Source organism: Oncorhynchus clarkii, chromosome 2 (genome assembly GCF_045791955.1).
Source record: "Oncorhynchus clarkii lewisi isolate Uvic-CL-2024 chromosome 2, UVic_Ocla_1.0, whole genome shotgun sequence".
Taxonomy (NCBI): Eukaryota; Metazoa; Chordata; class Actinopteri; order Salmoniformes; family Salmonidae; genus Oncorhynchus; species Oncorhynchus clarkii.
In genome coordinates, this window is record NC_092148.1 from 8643357 (window position 1) to 8660391 (window position 17035).

A 17035-nucleotide genomic window follows, 5' to 3' on the forward strand; every position below is an offset into this window, starting at 1 on the left:
AAAAGGCTTTACGGCGGAAGCATACCATGTGATTATCTGAGGACAGCGCCCCACATCAAAATATTTTTTCAACCAGCACAGGCTTCACCGAATTGCAAATAGCGATTAAATAAATCACTTACCTTTTGAAGATCTTCCTCTGTTTGCAACCCCAAGGATCCCAGCTACACAATGAATGTTCGTTTTGTTTGATAAAGTCCTTCTTTATATCCAAAAAAGTTAGTTTAGTTGGAGCCATTGATTTCAGTAATCCACTCCTTCAACATGCATACAAAGGAATCCAAAAAGCTACCGGTAAACTTTGTTCATACAAGTCAAACAATGTTCTATTCAACCCTCAGGTACCCTAAGATGTAAATAAAGGATAATACTCCAGACAGAAAGAACGGTGTTCAATAGGAAAGGAAAATAACGAAGAGCGCACCCTCATTCATGCGCGCCAAAAGCCTACTTTTCCTGTTGAGCTTCCTTGGGAAAAACTACTATTACTTGTTCGTATTTCAACAAACAAGCCTGAAACCCTGTATAAAGACTGTCTAGTGGAATCCATAGGTACTGCAATCTGGGAGGAATTTTTATATACAGACCCATAGACTTGCATTGGAAAGGCCTCTTAGCTCCAAAAAACAAAACTATTTCTGGATGGATTTTCCTTGGGTTTTCGCCTGCCATATCAATTCTGTTATACTCACAGACATTATTTTAACAGTTTAGAAACTTCAAAGTGTTTTCCATCAAATTCTACCAATTATATGCATTTCCTAGCTTCTGGGCCTGAGTAACAGGCAGTTTACTTTGAGAACGTCAGTCAGGCAGAAATTCAGAATACTGCCCTTCAGAAGTTTTAATACTTTCTCAGAAGTAGCCATTATTTACTATACTGAACAAAAAAATATACACAACACGCAACAATTGAAACGTTTTTACTGAGTTACAGTTAATATAAGGAAAAGTTCAAGTTAATGTTGTTATTCTTTCAACATGCATCACTGGATTACATGACCTCTGCTACTCCTGTCTCTAGTTTCAGCACTTTTTAAATCATGATGGGCAGCCCAGGACACAATCGGCAAATGGTAACTCCCACCCTTTGCAGCACTGTGGAAAGTTTCAGATGAAATTCACAGAGGGTAGAGTCAAAATCAAGGCCCCAGTGAGAATTGAACTCACAACCCCTGGTTTACAAGACCAGTGCTCTAACCACTGAACTATGGAGCCATACATCTGCGTATGTATAATTGGAACGCTATAAAGAACACACCCATCATAGAGTTTAAAAAAAAAACACACCTAAGTAACCAAACATGCAGGTTTCCCAGTCTGGCTCCTACAGTAAAAGCAGATTCCTTGTCATAATTTGTTATACATTTAATGACAAACTCTCCCAGGTCTATGTGACCCACAGGCAGGTCTGGTCTAGTGGTCAACATTCTTCAGAATTCTCCTTTAACAGTCTCCTCTCCTCCTTTCCTTGTCTCCTCTCCTTCATGACCATCTATTTTGTTATTTTTAGGGGTAGATCAGCTTTAATACTGCAGATAGATTGTGTGTCCTTTCAATGTAACTGTCTGCATCATTTCCAATCCCCCATACATTTTTTTTTACAAACATTCCATTGTATTATTTTCCCTTAACCCTACCACCCCTCCCCTAATTGGATTCAATTAATGGACATCAATACTTAGACTTCTACTTCTAGCTTATACATACTATAAACATATTAGGGACACAGTATATTTTACATTAGTCATATTTTTATATTTTTAATTTTAGTCCCACCCTTCAGCTACCCTCAACCCCTCCCTCCAATCTCTGAAAACCATACTAGGCCTGTATTGGCTACTCAACCATTTGCCTTGGGAAAGGGGGAAGGATGGATGTGTATACTGGAAAGTTTTTACCATGTTAAACCCAACTCAACCCTTTGTAGGACTCTGTCTCTAGTGTTCCCGGAAGTCCCTCCTCAAAAGGCTCCATGGGGTGTTAAGGCATATGGAGTTAACTACACTTGCATCACTGGTACAGGTAGGGGTTTTGACTATGGGCGGTTGCCTGCAGCAGATTGTAGTAATTACATAACCATTAATGCCACCTGGCCAGTGAAAGGCTTGAATCAAACTAAGGGTGTTGCTGATGTATGGTGGATGTGTGGACCAAACAGGCATTTGACACCTGTCCTTAGAGGTAACTGTCAGGGTACGTGTGCTTCAGCCAGTCTGATAATACCACTAACCATTATTGAAGTTACAGCTAATCAGCTCCTGGGATCTACTAGAAAAGCACCTAATGATGTTCACCCGTACTCCAGATGTAAGCGTGATGCACCTTGGTCTGAGGAAACAGATAATATACATTTCAACCTACTGGGTTTACCAGTAGGTGTTCCTTAGGAATTCTAGGCCCTAAACAGGAATGATGGTTTATGGCATCTACTACCAATTCTTGGCCCTGCTATTGTGGATGGCAAACAGACCTCATGGATAAATTATATATACTATAATCAACAACGTTTTGTTAATTACACCCACACAACTCTTACTGGTATGGCTGAGCAATTGGAGGCTTCTACCAGGACCGCCAGGCAGAATAGGTTGGCTTTAGATATGATCCTGGCCAGCCAAGGAGGGGTTTACAAAATGTTTGGTGAACAATGTTGTACATTTATACCTAACAATACCAGTCCTGATGGGAGTATATCAAAAGCATTGGTTGGGTTGGAAAAGCTTTCGGCAGAAATGAAGGGCGTGGCTGGGGTGGAGGAGTCTGGCTGGATGTCTTGGATGGGAGTGTGGCTTGGTGAGTATGCATCACTGGTGGTTACTGGATTTCTGACCCTAATTTTGGTGTTTTTGTTCTTGATGTGTTGTGCTGCTTGCATCATACCTTGTTTGAAGAAGTCTGTTACATATGTGGTACAGGCTTCAGGTATGATGCCCTTGCTTGATGCTCCTGAAGGAGATGCAGATACGGAATCTAACTTCCGGAGAAAGATGGGGCTGTCTGAGGATGACCCCTAGTTTGCTGTGGGTGAGGTTGTGGAATGATAACTTCTTAAATACATAACATGTACGATATAAGTTGTCCTCTCTTATGTGAAGGTTTAGAGTCCCTGGGTGGCAAGGAGCCCACCTGGTACAGGATAGGAGCAGCTAAGAGGACCAGATGTTTTATAATAATGCTTTGCTCTGCTTTACTCTGTTTTCCATGACCAAAGTTTTATCCTATATCTAAGATGTCAATAAACAAAAAAGTTTTATCCTATTTTTGATAAGTGACACCCTTGTGGGTGTCAAAAGGGGAAGACAAAAGCATATTTTATTTTTATTTGTTGATTTTTCTTTTATGTTTTCTGTAAAAATAAACAAATAAATAAATAATAAACTTGTTCTTATTTTCATGAAATGCTATTAACATATTACTATGTTGGGACCAGTGAAATAAAGGATAATGAGTGACACCCTTGTGGGTGTCAAAAGGGGGAATCAAAAACTCCAGTTTATATATATGTTAATCAACAAAGGGACGTGCATAACTTCATATATTCACAAAATAAAGGTTTAAAGTTCCTGGGTTTATCAGCAACCTAGTATATTGGATGGTGTGGTTACAAACCACAGGGGTGTAAAAAGGGGGATTGTGAGGTTCTGTGTTATACACTATAGCCCTTACCATATCATATGTGATGGAATATTATTTGCTGTTGGCTTGTGTGGGTATATGTGTTATGCAACATTGCTGACTCCCCTAATTGGAGTAAATTAATGGACATCAATACTTAGGCTTCTACTTCTAGCTTATACATACTATAAACATATTAGGGACACAGTATATTTTACATTAGTCATATTTTTATATTTTTAATTTTAGTCCCACCCTTCAGCTACCCTCAACCCCTCCCACCAATCTCTGAAAACCATCCAACTTTATAAGGGTACACTTATCATAGTTCAGTTGTATTCCAGAGAGGTTAGAGAAATGATCTAGATTGTCTATGAGTCTCTGCAGCGATCCAAATGGTGGTTTTAAAAGAAAGCATAAGTCCTCAGCGTACAATGACACCTTTGTTTTTAAGCCCCGGATTTCTATCCCCTTGATTTTATTGTTGGTTCTGATTTTAATAGCTAACATTTTGATGGCCATGATGAATAGATATGTCGACAGTGGACAACCTTGTTTCACTCCTCTTGACAGTAATACCCTCTTCCGACAACATCCGATGAAATTGGAGAGCGCCAAATTCAATTGACAAAGTCATAATATTAAACATTCATGAAGATAGAAGTGTCTCATATCATTTAAAAGCTTAACTTCTTGTTAATCCAAATGCGTTGCCAGATTTCAAAAAGGCTTTACGGCGGAAGCATACCATGTGATTATCTGAGGACAGCGCCCCACATCAAAATATTTTTTCAACCAGCACAGGCTTCACAGAATTGAAAATGGTGATTAAATAAATCACTTACCTGTTTGCAATCCCAAGGATCCCAGCTACACAATGAATGTTCGTTTTGTTTGATAAATTCCTTCTTTATATCCAATAAAGTTAGTTTAGTTGGAGCCATTGATTTCAGTAATCCACTCCTTCAACATGCATACAAAGGAATCCAAAAAGCTACCGGTAAACTTTGTTCATACAAGTCAAACAATGTTCTATTCAACCCTCAGGTACCCTAAGATGTAAATAAAGGATAATACTCCAGACAGAAAGAACGGTGTTCAATAGGAAAGGAAAATAACGAAGAGCGCACCCTCATTCATGCGCGCCAAAAGCCTACTTTTCCTGTTGAGCTTCCTTGGGAAAAACTACTATTACTTGTTCGTATTTCAACAAACAAGCCTGAAACCCTGTATAAAGACTGTTGACATCTAGTGGAATCCATAGGTACTGCAATCTGGGAGGAATTTTTATATACAGACCCATAGACTTGCATTGGAAAGGCCTCTTAGCGCCAAAAAATACAACTATTTCTGGATGGATTTTCCTTGGGTTTTCGCCTGCCATATCAATTCTGTTATACTCACAGACATTATTTTAACAGTTTAGAAACTTCAAAGTGTTTTCCATCAAATTCTACCAATTATATGCATTTCCTAGCTTCTGGTCCTGAGTAACAGGCAGTTTACTTTGGGCACGTCAGTCAGGCATTCAGAATACTGCCCTTCAGAAGTTTTAATACTTTCTCAGAAGTAGCCATTATTTACTATACTGAACAAAAAAATATATGCAACACTCAACAATTGAAACGTTTTTACTGAGTTAATATAAGGAAAAGTTCAAGTTAATGTTGTTATTCTTTCAACATGCATCACTGGATTACATGACCTCTGCTACTCCTGTCTCTAGTTTCAGCACTTTTTAAATCATGATGGGCAGCCCAGGACAGAATCGGCAAATGGTAACTCCCACCCTTTGCAAAGTTTCAGATGAATGTCACAGAGGGTAGAGTCAAAACCAAGGCCCCAGTGAGAATTGAACTCACGACCCCTGGTTTACAAGACCAGTGCTCTAACCACTGAGCTATGGAGCCATACAGCAAGGTATGAAGAATTGGAATGCTATAAAGATCACACCCGTCATACAGTTAAAAAAAAGAGACACACCTAAGTAACCAAACATGCAGGTTTCCCAGTCTGGCTCCTACAGTAAAAGCAGATTCCTTGTCATAATTTGTTATACATTTAATGACAAACTCTCCCAGGTCTATGTGACCCACAGGCAGGTCTGGTCTAGTGGTCAACATTCTTCAGAATTCTCCTTTAACAGTCTCCTCTCCTCCTTTCCTTGTCTCCTCTCCTTCATGACCATCTATTTTGTTATTTTTAGGGGTAGATCAGCTTTAATACTGCAGATAGATTGTGTGTCCTTTCAATGTAACTGTCTGCATCATTTCCAATCCCCCATACATTTTTTTTTACAAACATTCCATTGTATTATTTTCCCTTAACCCTACCACCCCTCCCCTAATTGGATTCAATTAATGGACATCAATACTTAGACTTCTACTTCTAGCTTATACATACTATAAACATATTAGGGACACAGTATATTTTACATTAGTCATATTTTTATATTTTTAATTTTAGTCCCACCCTTCAGCTACCCTCAACCCCTCCCTCCAATCTCTGAAAACCATACTAGGCCTGTATTGGCTACTCAACCATTTGCCTTGGGAAAGGGGGAAGGATGGATGTGTATACTGGAAAGTTTTTACCATGTTAAACCCAACTCAACCCTTTGTAGGACTCTGTCTCTAGTGTTCCCGGAAGTCCCTCCTCAAAAGGCTCCATGGGGTGTTAAGGCATATGGAGTTAACTACACTTGCATCACTGGTACAGGTAGGGGTTTTGACTATGGGCGGTTGCCTGCAGCAGATTGTAGTAATTACATAACCATTAATGCCACCTGGCCAGTGAAAGGCTTGAATCAAACTAAGGGTGTTGCTGATGTATGGTGGATGTGTGGACCAAACAGGCATTTGACACCTGTCCTTAGAGGTAACTGTCAGGGTACGTGTGCTTCAGCCAGTCTGATAATACCACTAACCATTATTGAAGTTACAGCTAATCAGCTCCTGGGATCTACTAGAAAAGCACCTAATGATGTTCACCCGTACTCCAGATGTAAGCGTGATGCACCTTGGTCTGAGGAAACAGATAATATACATTTCAACCTACTGGGTTTACCAGTAGGTGTTCCTTAGGAATTCTAGGCCCTAAACAGGAATGATGGTTTATGGCATCTACTACCAATTCTTGGCCCTGCTATTGTGGATGGCAAACAGACCTCATGGATAAATTATATATACTATAATCAACAACGTTTTGTTAATTACACCCACACAACTCTTACTGGTATGGCTGAGCAATTGGAGGCTTCTACCAGGACCGCCAGGCAGAATAGGTTGGCTTTAGATATGATCCTGGCCAGCCAAGGAGGGGTTTACAAAATGTTTGGTGAACAATGTTGTACATTTATACCTAACAATACCAGTCCTGATGGGAGTATATCAAAAGCATTGGTTGGGTTGGAAAAGCTTTCGGCAGAAATGAAGGGCGTGGCTGGGGTGGAGGAGTCTGGCTGGATGTCTTGGATGGGAGTGTGGCTTGGTGAGTATGCATCACTGGTGGTTACTGGATTTCTGACCCTAATTTTGGTGTTTTTGTTCTTGATGTGTTGTGCTGCTTGCATCATACCTTGTTTGAAGAAGTCTGTTACATATGTGGTACAGGCTTCAGGTATGATGCCCTTGCTTGATGCTCCTGAAGGAGATGCAGATACGGAATCTAACTTCCGGAGAAAGATGGGGCTGTCTGAGGATGACCCCTAGTTTGCTGTGGGTGAGGTTGTGGAATGATAACTTCTTAAATACATAACATGTACGATATAAGTTGTCCTCTCTTATGTGAAGGTTTAGAGTCCCTGGGTGGCAAGGAGCCCACCTGGTACAGGATAGGAGCAGCTAAGAGGACCAGATGTTTTATAATAATGCTTTGCTCTGCTTTACTCTGTTTTCCATGACCAAAGTTTTATCCTATATCTAAGATGTCAATAAACAAAAAAGTTTTATCCTATTTTTGATAAGTGACACCCTTGTGGGTGTCAAAAGGGGAAGACAAAAGCATATTTTATTTTTATTTGTTGATTTTTCTTTTATGTTTTCTGTAAAAATAAACAAATAAATAAATAATAAACTTGTTCTTATTTTCATGAAATGCTATTAACATATTACTATGTTGGGACCAGTGAAATAAAGGATAATGAGTGACACCCTTGTGGGTGTCAAAAGGGGGAATCAAAAACTCCAGTTTATATATATGTTAATCAACAAAGGGACGTGCATAACTTCATATATTCACAAAATAAAGGTTTAAAGTTCCTGGGTTTATCAGCAACCTAGTATATTGGATGGTGTGGTTACAAACCACAGGGGTGTAAAAAGGGGGATTGTGAGGTTCTGTGTTATACACTATAGCCCTTACCATATCATATGTGATGGAATATTATTTGCTGTTGGCTTGTGTGGGTATATGTGTTATGCAACATTGCTGACTCCCCTAATTGGAGTAAATTAATGGACATCAATACTTAGGCTTCTACTTCTAGCTCATGCATACTATAAACATATTAGGGACACAGTATATTTTACATTAGTCATATTTTTATATTTTTAATTTTAGTCCCACCCTTCAGCTACCCTCAACCCCTCTCACCAATCTCTGAAAACCATCCAACTTTATAAGGGTACACTTATCATAGTTCAGTTGTATTCCAGAGAGGTTAGAGAAATGATCTAGATTGTCTATGAGTCTCTGCAGCGATCCAAATGGTGGTTTTAAAAGAAAGCATAAGTCCTCAGCGTACAATGACACCTTTGTTTTTAAGCCCCGGATTTCTATCCCCTTGATTTTATTGTTGGTTCTGATTTTAATAGCTAACATTTTGATGGCCATGATGAATAGATATGTCGACAGTGGACAACCTTGTTTCACTCCTCTTGACAGTAATACCCTCTTCCGACAACATCCGATGAAATTGGAGAGCGCCAAATTCAATTGACAAAGTCATAATATTAAACATTCATGAAGATAGAAGTGTCTCATATCATTTAAAAGCTTAACTTCTTGTTAATCCAAATGCGTTGCCAGATTTCAAAAAGGCTTTACGGCGGAAGCATACCATGTGATTATCTGAGGACAGCGCCCCACATCAAAATATTTTTTCAACCAGCACAGGCTTCACAGAATTGAAAATGGTGATTAAATAAATCACTTACCTGTTTGCAATCCCAAGGATCCCAGCTACACAATGAATGTTCGTTTTGTTTGATAAATTCCTTCTTTATATCCAATAAAGTTAGTTTAGTTGGAGCCATTGATTTCAGTAATCCACTCCTTCAACATGCATACAAAGGAATCCAAAAAGCTACCGGTAAACTTTGTTCATACAAGTCAAACAATGTTCTATTCAACCCTCAGGTACCCTAAGATGTAAATAAAGGATAATACTCCAGACAGAAAGAACGGTGTTCAATAGGAAAGGAAAATAACGAAGAGCGCACCCTCATTCATGCGCGCCAAAAGCCTACTTTTCCTGTTGAGCTTCCTTGGGAAAAACTACTATTACTTGTTCGTATTTCAACAAACAAGCCTGAAACCCTGTATAAAGACTGTTGACATCTAGTGGAATCCATAGGTACTGCAATCTGGGAGGAATTTTTATATACAGACCCATAGACTTGCATTGGAAAGGCCTCTTAGCGCCAAAAAATACAACTATTTCTGGATGGATTTTCCTTGGGTTTTCGCCTGCCATATCAATTCTGTTATACTCACAGACATTATTTTAACAGTTTAGAAACTTCAAAGTGTTTTCCATCAAATTCTACCAATTATATGCATTTCCTAGCTTCTGGTCCTGAGTAACAGGCAGTTTACTTTGGGCACGTCAGTCAGGCATTCAGAATACTGCCCTTCAGAAGTTTTAATACTTTCTCAGAAGTAGCCATTATTTACTATACTGAACAAAAAAATATATGCAACACTCAACAATTGAAACGTTTTTACTGAGTTAATATAAGGAAAAGTTCAAGTTAATGTTGTTATTCTTTCAACATGCATCACTGGATTACATGACCTCTGCTACTCCTGTCTCTAGTTTCAGCACTTTTTAAATCATGATGGGCAGCCCAGGACAGAATCGGCAAATGGTAACTCCCACCCTTTGCAAAGTTTCAGATGAATGTCACAGAGGGTAGAGTCAAAACCAAGGCCCCAGTGAGAATTGAACTCACGACCCCTGGTTTACAAGACCAGTGCTCTAACCACTGAGCTATGGAGCCATACAGCAAGGTATGAAGAATTGGAATGCTATAAAGATCACACCCGTCATACAGTTAAAAAAAAGAGACACACCTAAGTAACCAAACATGCAGGTTTCCCAGTCTGGCTCCTACAGTAAATGCAGATTCCTTGACATCCTTTGTTATACATTTAATGACAAACTCTCCCAGGTCTATGTGACCCACAGGCAGGTCTGGTATAGTGGTCCACATTCTTCAGAATTCTCCTTTAATAGTCTCCTCTCGTTCATGACCATCCATTTTGTTATTTTTAGGGGTAGATCAGCTTTAATACTGCAGATGGATTGTGTGTCCTTTCAATGTAACTGTCTGCATCATTTCCAATCCCCCATACATTTTTTTTACAAACATTCCATTGTATTATTTTCCCTTAACCCTACCACCCCTCCCCTAATTCGATTCAATTAATGGACATCAATACTTAGACTTCTACTTCTAGCTTATACATACTATAAACATATTAGGGACACAGTATATTTTACATTAGTCATATTTTTATATTTTTAATTTTAGTCCCACCCTTCAGCTACCCTCAACCCCTCTCACCAATCTCTGAAAACCATCCAACTTTATAAGGGTACACTTAACATAGTTCAGTTGTATTCCAGAGAGGTTAGAGAAATGATCTAGATTGTCTATGAGTCTCTGCAGCGATCCAAATGGTGGTTTTAAAAGAAAGCATAAGTCCTCAGCGTACAATGACACCTTTGTTTTTAAGCCCCGGATTTCTATCCCCTTGATTTTATTGTTGGTTCTGATTTTAATAGCTAACATTTTGATGGCCATGATGAATAGATATGTCGACAGTGGACAACCTTGTTTCACTCCTCTTGACAGTAATACCCTCTTCCGACAACATCCGATGAAATTGGAGAGCGCCAAATTCAATTGACAAAGTCATAATATTAAACATTCATGAAGATAGAAGTGTCTCATATCATTTAAAAGCTTAACTTCTTGTTAATCCAAATGCGTTGCCAGATTTCAAAAAGGCTTTACGGCGGAAGCATACCATGTGATTATCTGAGGACAGCGCCCCACATCAAAATATTTTTTCAACCAGCACAGGCTTCACAGAATTGAAAATGGTGATTAAATAAATCACTTACCTGTTTGCAATCCCAAGGATCCCAGCTACACAATGAATGTTCGTTTTGTTTGATAAATTCCTTCTTTATATCCAATAAAGTTAGTTTAGTTGGAGCCATTGATTTCAGTAATCCACTCCTTCAACATGCATACAAAGGAATCCAAAAAGCTACCGGTAAACTTTGTTCATACAAGTCAAACAATGTTCTATTCAACCCTCAGGTACCCTAAGATGTAAATAAAGGATAATACTCCAGACAGAAAGAACGGTGTTCAATAGGAAAGGAAAATAACGAAGAGCGCACCCTCATTCATGCGCGCCAAAAGCCTTGTTTTCCTGTTGAGCTTCCTTGGGAAAAACTACTATTACTTGTTCGTATTTCAACAAACAAGCCTGAAACCCTGTATAAAGACTGTTGACATCTAGTGGAATCCATAGGTACTGCAATCTGGGAGGAATTTTTATATACAGACCCATAGACTTGCATTGGAAAGGCCTCTTAGCGCCAAAAAATACAACTATTTCTGGATGGATTTTCCTTGGGTTTTCGCCTGCCATATCAATTCTGTTATACTCACAGACATTATTTTAACAGTTTAGAAACTTCAAAGTGTTTTCCATCAAATTCTACCAATTATATGCATTTCCTAGCTTCTGGTCCTGAGTAACAGGCAGTTTACTTTGGGCACGTCAGTCAGGCATTCAGAATACTGCCCTTCAGAAGTTTTAATACTTTCTCAGAAGTAGCCATTATTTACTATACTGAACAAAAAAATATATGCAACACTCAACAATTGAAACGTTTTTACTGAGTTAATATAAGGAAAAGTTCAAGTTAATGTTGTTATTCTTTCAACATGCATCACTGGATTACATGACCTCTGCTACTCCTGTCTCTAGTTTCAGCACTTTTTAAATCATGATGGGCAGCCCAGGACAGAATCGGCAAATGGTAACTCCCACCCTTTGCAAAGTTTCAGATGAATGTCACAGAGGGTAGAGTCAAAACCAAGGCCCCAGTGAGAATTGAACTCACGACCCCTGGTTTACAAGACCAGTGCTCTAACCACTGAGCTATGGAGCCATACAGCAAGGTATGAAGAATTGGAATGCTATAAAGATCACACCCGTCATACAGTTAAAAAAAAGAGACACACCTAAGTAACCAAACATGCAGGTTTCCCAGTCTGGCTCCTACAGTAAATGCAGATTCCTTGACATCCTTTGTTATACATTTAATGACAAACTCTCCCAGGTCTATGTGACCCACAGGCAGGTCTGGTATAGTGGTCCACATTCTTCAGAATTCTCCTTTAATAGTCTCCTCTCGTTCATGACCATCCATTTTGTTATTTTTAGGGGTAGATCAGCTTTAATACTGCAGATGGATTGTGTGTCCTTTCAATGTAACTGTCTGCATCATTTCCAATCCCCCATACATTTTTTTTACAAACATTCCATTGTATTATTTTCCCTTAACCCTACCACCCCTCCCCTAATTCGATTCAATTAATGGACATCAATACTTAGACTTCTACTTCTAGCTTATACATACTATAAACATATTAGGGACACAGTATATTTTACATTAGTCATATTTTTATATTTTTAATTTTAGTCCCACCCTTCAGCTACCCTCAACCCCTCTCACCAATCTCTGAAAACCATCCAACTTTATAAGGGTACACTTAACATAGTTCAGTTGTATTCCAGAGAGGTTAGAGAAATGATCTAGATTGTCTATGAGTCTCTGCAGCGATCCAAATGGTGGTTTTAAAAGAAAGCATAAGTCCTCAGCGTACAATGACACCTTTGTTTTTAAGCCCCGGATTTCTATCCCCTTGATTTTATTGTTGGTTCTGATTTTAATAGCTAACATTTTGATGGCCATGATGAATAGATATGTCGACAGTGGACAACCTTGTTTCACTCCTCTTGACAGTAATACCCTCTTCCGACAACATCCGATGAAATTGGAGAGCGCCAAATTCAATTGACAAAGTCATAATATTAAACATTCATGAAGATAGAAGTGTCTCATATCATTTAAAAGCTTAACTTCTTGTTAATCCAAATGCGTTGCCAGATTTCAAAAAGGCTTTACGGCGGAAGCATACCATGTGATTATCTGAGGACAGCGCCCCACATCAAAATATTTTTTCAACCAGCACAGGCTTCACAGAATTGAAAATGGTGATTAAATAAATCACTTACCTGTTTGCAATCCCAAGGATCCCAGCTACACAATGAATGTTCGTTTTGTTTGATAAATTCCTTCTTTATATCCAATAAAGTTAGTTTAGTTGGAGCCATTGATTTCAGTAATCCACTCCTTCAACATGCATACAAAGGAATCCAAAAAGCTACCGGTAAACTTTGTTCATACAAGTCAAACAATGTTCTATTCAACCCTCAGGTACCCTAAGATGTAAATAAAGGATAATACTCCAGACAGAAAGAACGGTGTTCAATAGGAAAGGAAAATAACGAAGAGCGCACCCTCATTCATGCGCGCCAAAAGCCTTGTTTTCCTGTTGAGCTTCCTTGGGAAAAACTACTATTACTTGTTCGTATTTCAACAAACAAGCCTGAAACCCTGTATAAAGACTGTTGACATCTAGTGGAATCCATAGGTACTGCAATCTGGGAGGAATTTTTATATACAGACCCATAGACTTGCATTGGAAAGGCCTCTTAGCGCCAAAAAATACAACTATTTCTGGATGGATTTTCCTTGGGTTTTCGCCTGCCATATCAATTCTGTTATACTCACAGACATTATTTTAACAGTTTAGAAACTTCAAAGTGTTTTCCATCAAATTCTACCAATTATATGCATTTCCTAGCTTCTGGTCCTGAGTAACAGGCAGTTTACTTTGGGCACGTCAGTCAGGCATTCAGAATACTGCCCTTCAGAAGTTTTAATACTTTCTCAGAAGTAGCCATTATTTACTATACTGAACAAAAAAATATATGCAACACTCAACAATTGAAACGTTTTTACTGAGTTAATATAAGGAAAAGTTCAAGTTAATGTTGTTATTCTTTCAACATGCATCACTGGATTACATGACCTCTGCTACTCCTGTCTCTAGTTTCAGCACTTTTTAAATCATGATGGGCAGCCCAGGACAGAATCGGCAAATGGTAACTCCCACCCTTTGCAAAGTTTCAGATGAATGTCACAGAGGGTAGAGTCAAAACCAAGGCCCCAGTGAGAATTGAACTCACGACCCCTGGTTTACAAGACCAGTGCTCTAACCACTGAGCTATGGAGCCATACGGCAAGGTATGAAGAATTGGAATGCTATAAAGATCACACCCGTCATACAATTAAAAAAAAGAGACACACCTAAGTAACCAAACATGCAGGTTTCCCAGTCTGGCTCCTACAGTAAATGCAGATTCCTTGACATCCTTTGTTATACATTTAATGACAAACTCTCCCAGGTCTATGTGACCCACAGGCAGGTCTGGTATAGTGGTCCACATTCTTCAGAATTCTCCTTTAATAGTCTCCTCTCCTTCATGACCATCCATTTTGTTATTTTTAGGGGTAGATCAGCTTTAATACTGCAGATGGATTGTGTGTCCTTTCAATGTAACTGTCTGCATCATTTCCAATCCCCCATACATTTTTTTTACAAACATTCCATTGTATTATTTTCCCTTAACCCTACCACCCCTCCCCTAATTCGATTCAATTAATGAACATCAATACTTAGACTTCTACTTCTAGCTTATACATACTATAAACATATTAGGGACACAGTATATTTTACATTAGTCATATTTTTATATTTTTAATTTTAGTCCCACCCTTCAGCTACCCTCAACCCCTCTCACCAATCTCTGAAAACCATCCAACTTTATAAGGGTACACTTAACATAGTTCAGTTGTATTCCAGAGAGGTTAGAGAAATGATCTAGATTGTCTATGAGTCTCTGCAGCGATCCAAATGGTGGTTTTAAAAGAAAGCATAAGTCCTCAGCGTACAATGACACCTTTGTTTTTAAGCCCCGGATTTCTATCCCCTTGATTTTATTGTTGGTTCTGATTTTAATAGCTAACATTTTGATGGCCATGATGAATAGATATGTCGACAGTGGACAACCTTGTTTCACTCCTCTTGACAGTAATACCCTCTTCCGACAACATCCGATGAAATTGGAGAGCGCCAAATTCAATTGACAAAGTCATAATATTAAACATTCATGAAGATAGAAGTGTCTCATATCATTTAAAAGCTTAACTTCTTGTTAATCCAAATGCGTTGCCAGATTTCAAAAAGGCTTTACGGCGGAAGCATACCATGTGATTATCTGAGGACAGCGCCCCACATCAAAATATTTTTTCAACCAGCACAGGCTTCACAGAATTGAAAATGGTGATTAAATAAATCACTTACCTGTTTGCAATCCCAAGGATCCCAGCTACACAATGAATGTTCGTTTTGTTTGATAAATTCCTTCTTTATATCCAATAAAGTTAGTTTAGTTGGAGCCATTGATTTCAGTAATCCACTCCTTCAACATGCATACAAAGGAATCCAAAAAGCTACCGGTAAACTTTGTTCATACAAGTCAAACAATGTTCTATTCAACCCTCAGGTACCCTAAGATGTAAATAAAGGATAATACTCCAGACAGAAAGAACGGTGTTCAATAGGAAAGGAAAATAACGAAGAGCGCACCCTCAATCATGCGCGCCAAAAGCCTACTTTTCCTGTTGAGCTTCCTTGGGAAAAACTACTATTACTTGTTCGTATTTCAACAAACAAGCCTGAAACCCTGTATAAAGACTGTTGACATCTAGTGGAATCCATAGGTACTGCAATCTGGGAGGAATTTTTATATACAGACCCATAGACTTGCATTGGAAAGGCCTCTTAGCGCCAAAAAATACAACTATTTCTGGATGGATTTTCCTTGGGTTTTCGCCTGCCATATCAATTCTGTTATACTCACAGACATTATTTTAACAGTTTAGAAACTTCAAAGTGTTTTCCATCAAATTCTACCAATTATATGCATTTCCTAGCTTCTGGTCCTGAGTAACAGGCAGTTTACTTTGGGCACGTCAGTCAGGCATTCAGAATACTGCCCTTCAGAAGTTTTAATACTTTCTCAGAAGTAGCCATTATTTACTATACTGAACAAAAAAATATACGCAACACGCAACAATTGAAACGTTTTTACTGAGTTAATATAAGGAAAAGTTCAAGTTAATGTTGTTATTCTTTCAACATGCATCACTGGATTACATGACCTCTGCTACTCCTGTCTCTAGTTTCAGCACTTTTTAAATCATGATGGGCAGCCCAGGACAGAATCGGCAAATGGTAACTCCCACCCTTTGCAAAGTTTCAGATGAATGTCACAGAGGGTAGAGTCAAAATCAAGGCCCCAGTGAGAATTGAACTCACGACCCCTGGTTTACAAGACCAGTGCTCTAACCACTGAGCTATGGAGCCATACAGCAAGGTATGAAGAATTTGAATGCTATAAAGATCACACCCGTCATACAGTTAAAAAAAGAGACACACCTAAGTAACCAAACATGCAGGTTTCCCAGTCTGGCTCCTACAGTAAATGCAGATTCCTTGACATCCTTTGTTATACATTTAATGACAAACTCTCCCAGGTCTATGTGACCCACAGGCAGGTCTGGTATAGTGGTCCACATTCTTCAGAATTCTCCTTTAATAGTCTCCTCTCCTTCATGACCATCCATTTTGTTATTTTTAGGGGTAGATCAGCTTTAATACTGCAGATGGATTGTGTGTCCTTTCAATGTAACTGTCTGCATCATTTCCAATCCCCCATACATTTTTTTTTACAAACATTCCATTGTATTATTTTCCCTTAACCCTACCACCCCTCCCCTAATTGGATTCAATTAATGAACATCAATACTTAGACTTCTACTTCTAGCTTATACATACTATAAACATATTAGGGACACAGTATATTTTACATTAGTCATATTTTTATATTTTTAATTTTAGTCCCACCCTTCAGCTACCCTCAACCCCTCTCACCAATCTCTGAAAACCATCCAACTTTATAAGGGTACACATATCAT

The 17035-nt window shown here is 38.7% G+C and overlaps 6 non-coding genes across 6 annotated transcripts; all 6 read right to left on the reverse strand.

The window, feature by feature from the left end:
* Positions 1-1145: 1145 nt before the first annotated feature.
* Positions 1146-1218, reverse strand: trnat-ugu (transfer RNA threonine (anticodon UGU)). The gene has a single exon. It is a non-coding gene; the product is annotated as a tRNA-Thr (tRNA).
* A 4237-nt stretch (positions 1219-5455) lies between these two features.
* trnat-ugu (transfer RNA threonine (anticodon UGU)) lies at positions 5456-5528 on the reverse strand. The gene has a single exon. It is a non-coding gene; the product is annotated as a tRNA-Thr (tRNA).
* A 4238-nt stretch (positions 5529-9766) lies between these two features.
* On the reverse strand, positions 9767-9839 carry trnat-ugu (transfer RNA threonine (anticodon UGU)). Its single transcript has one exon. It is a non-coding gene; the product is annotated as a tRNA-Thr (tRNA).
* Positions 9840-11961: 2122 nt separating this feature from the next.
* On the reverse strand, positions 11962-12034 carry trnat-ugu (transfer RNA threonine (anticodon UGU)). Its single transcript has one exon. It is a non-coding gene; the product is annotated as a tRNA-Thr (tRNA).
* Positions 12035-14156: 2122 nt separating this feature from the next.
* Positions 14157-14229, reverse strand: trnat-ugu (transfer RNA threonine (anticodon UGU)). The gene has a single exon. It is a non-coding gene; the product is annotated as a tRNA-Thr (tRNA).
* Positions 14230-16351: 2122 nt separating this feature from the next.
* trnat-ugu (transfer RNA threonine (anticodon UGU)) lies at positions 16352-16424 on the reverse strand. The gene has a single exon. It is a non-coding gene; the product is annotated as a tRNA-Thr (tRNA).
* Positions 16425-17035: the final 611 nt, after the last annotated feature.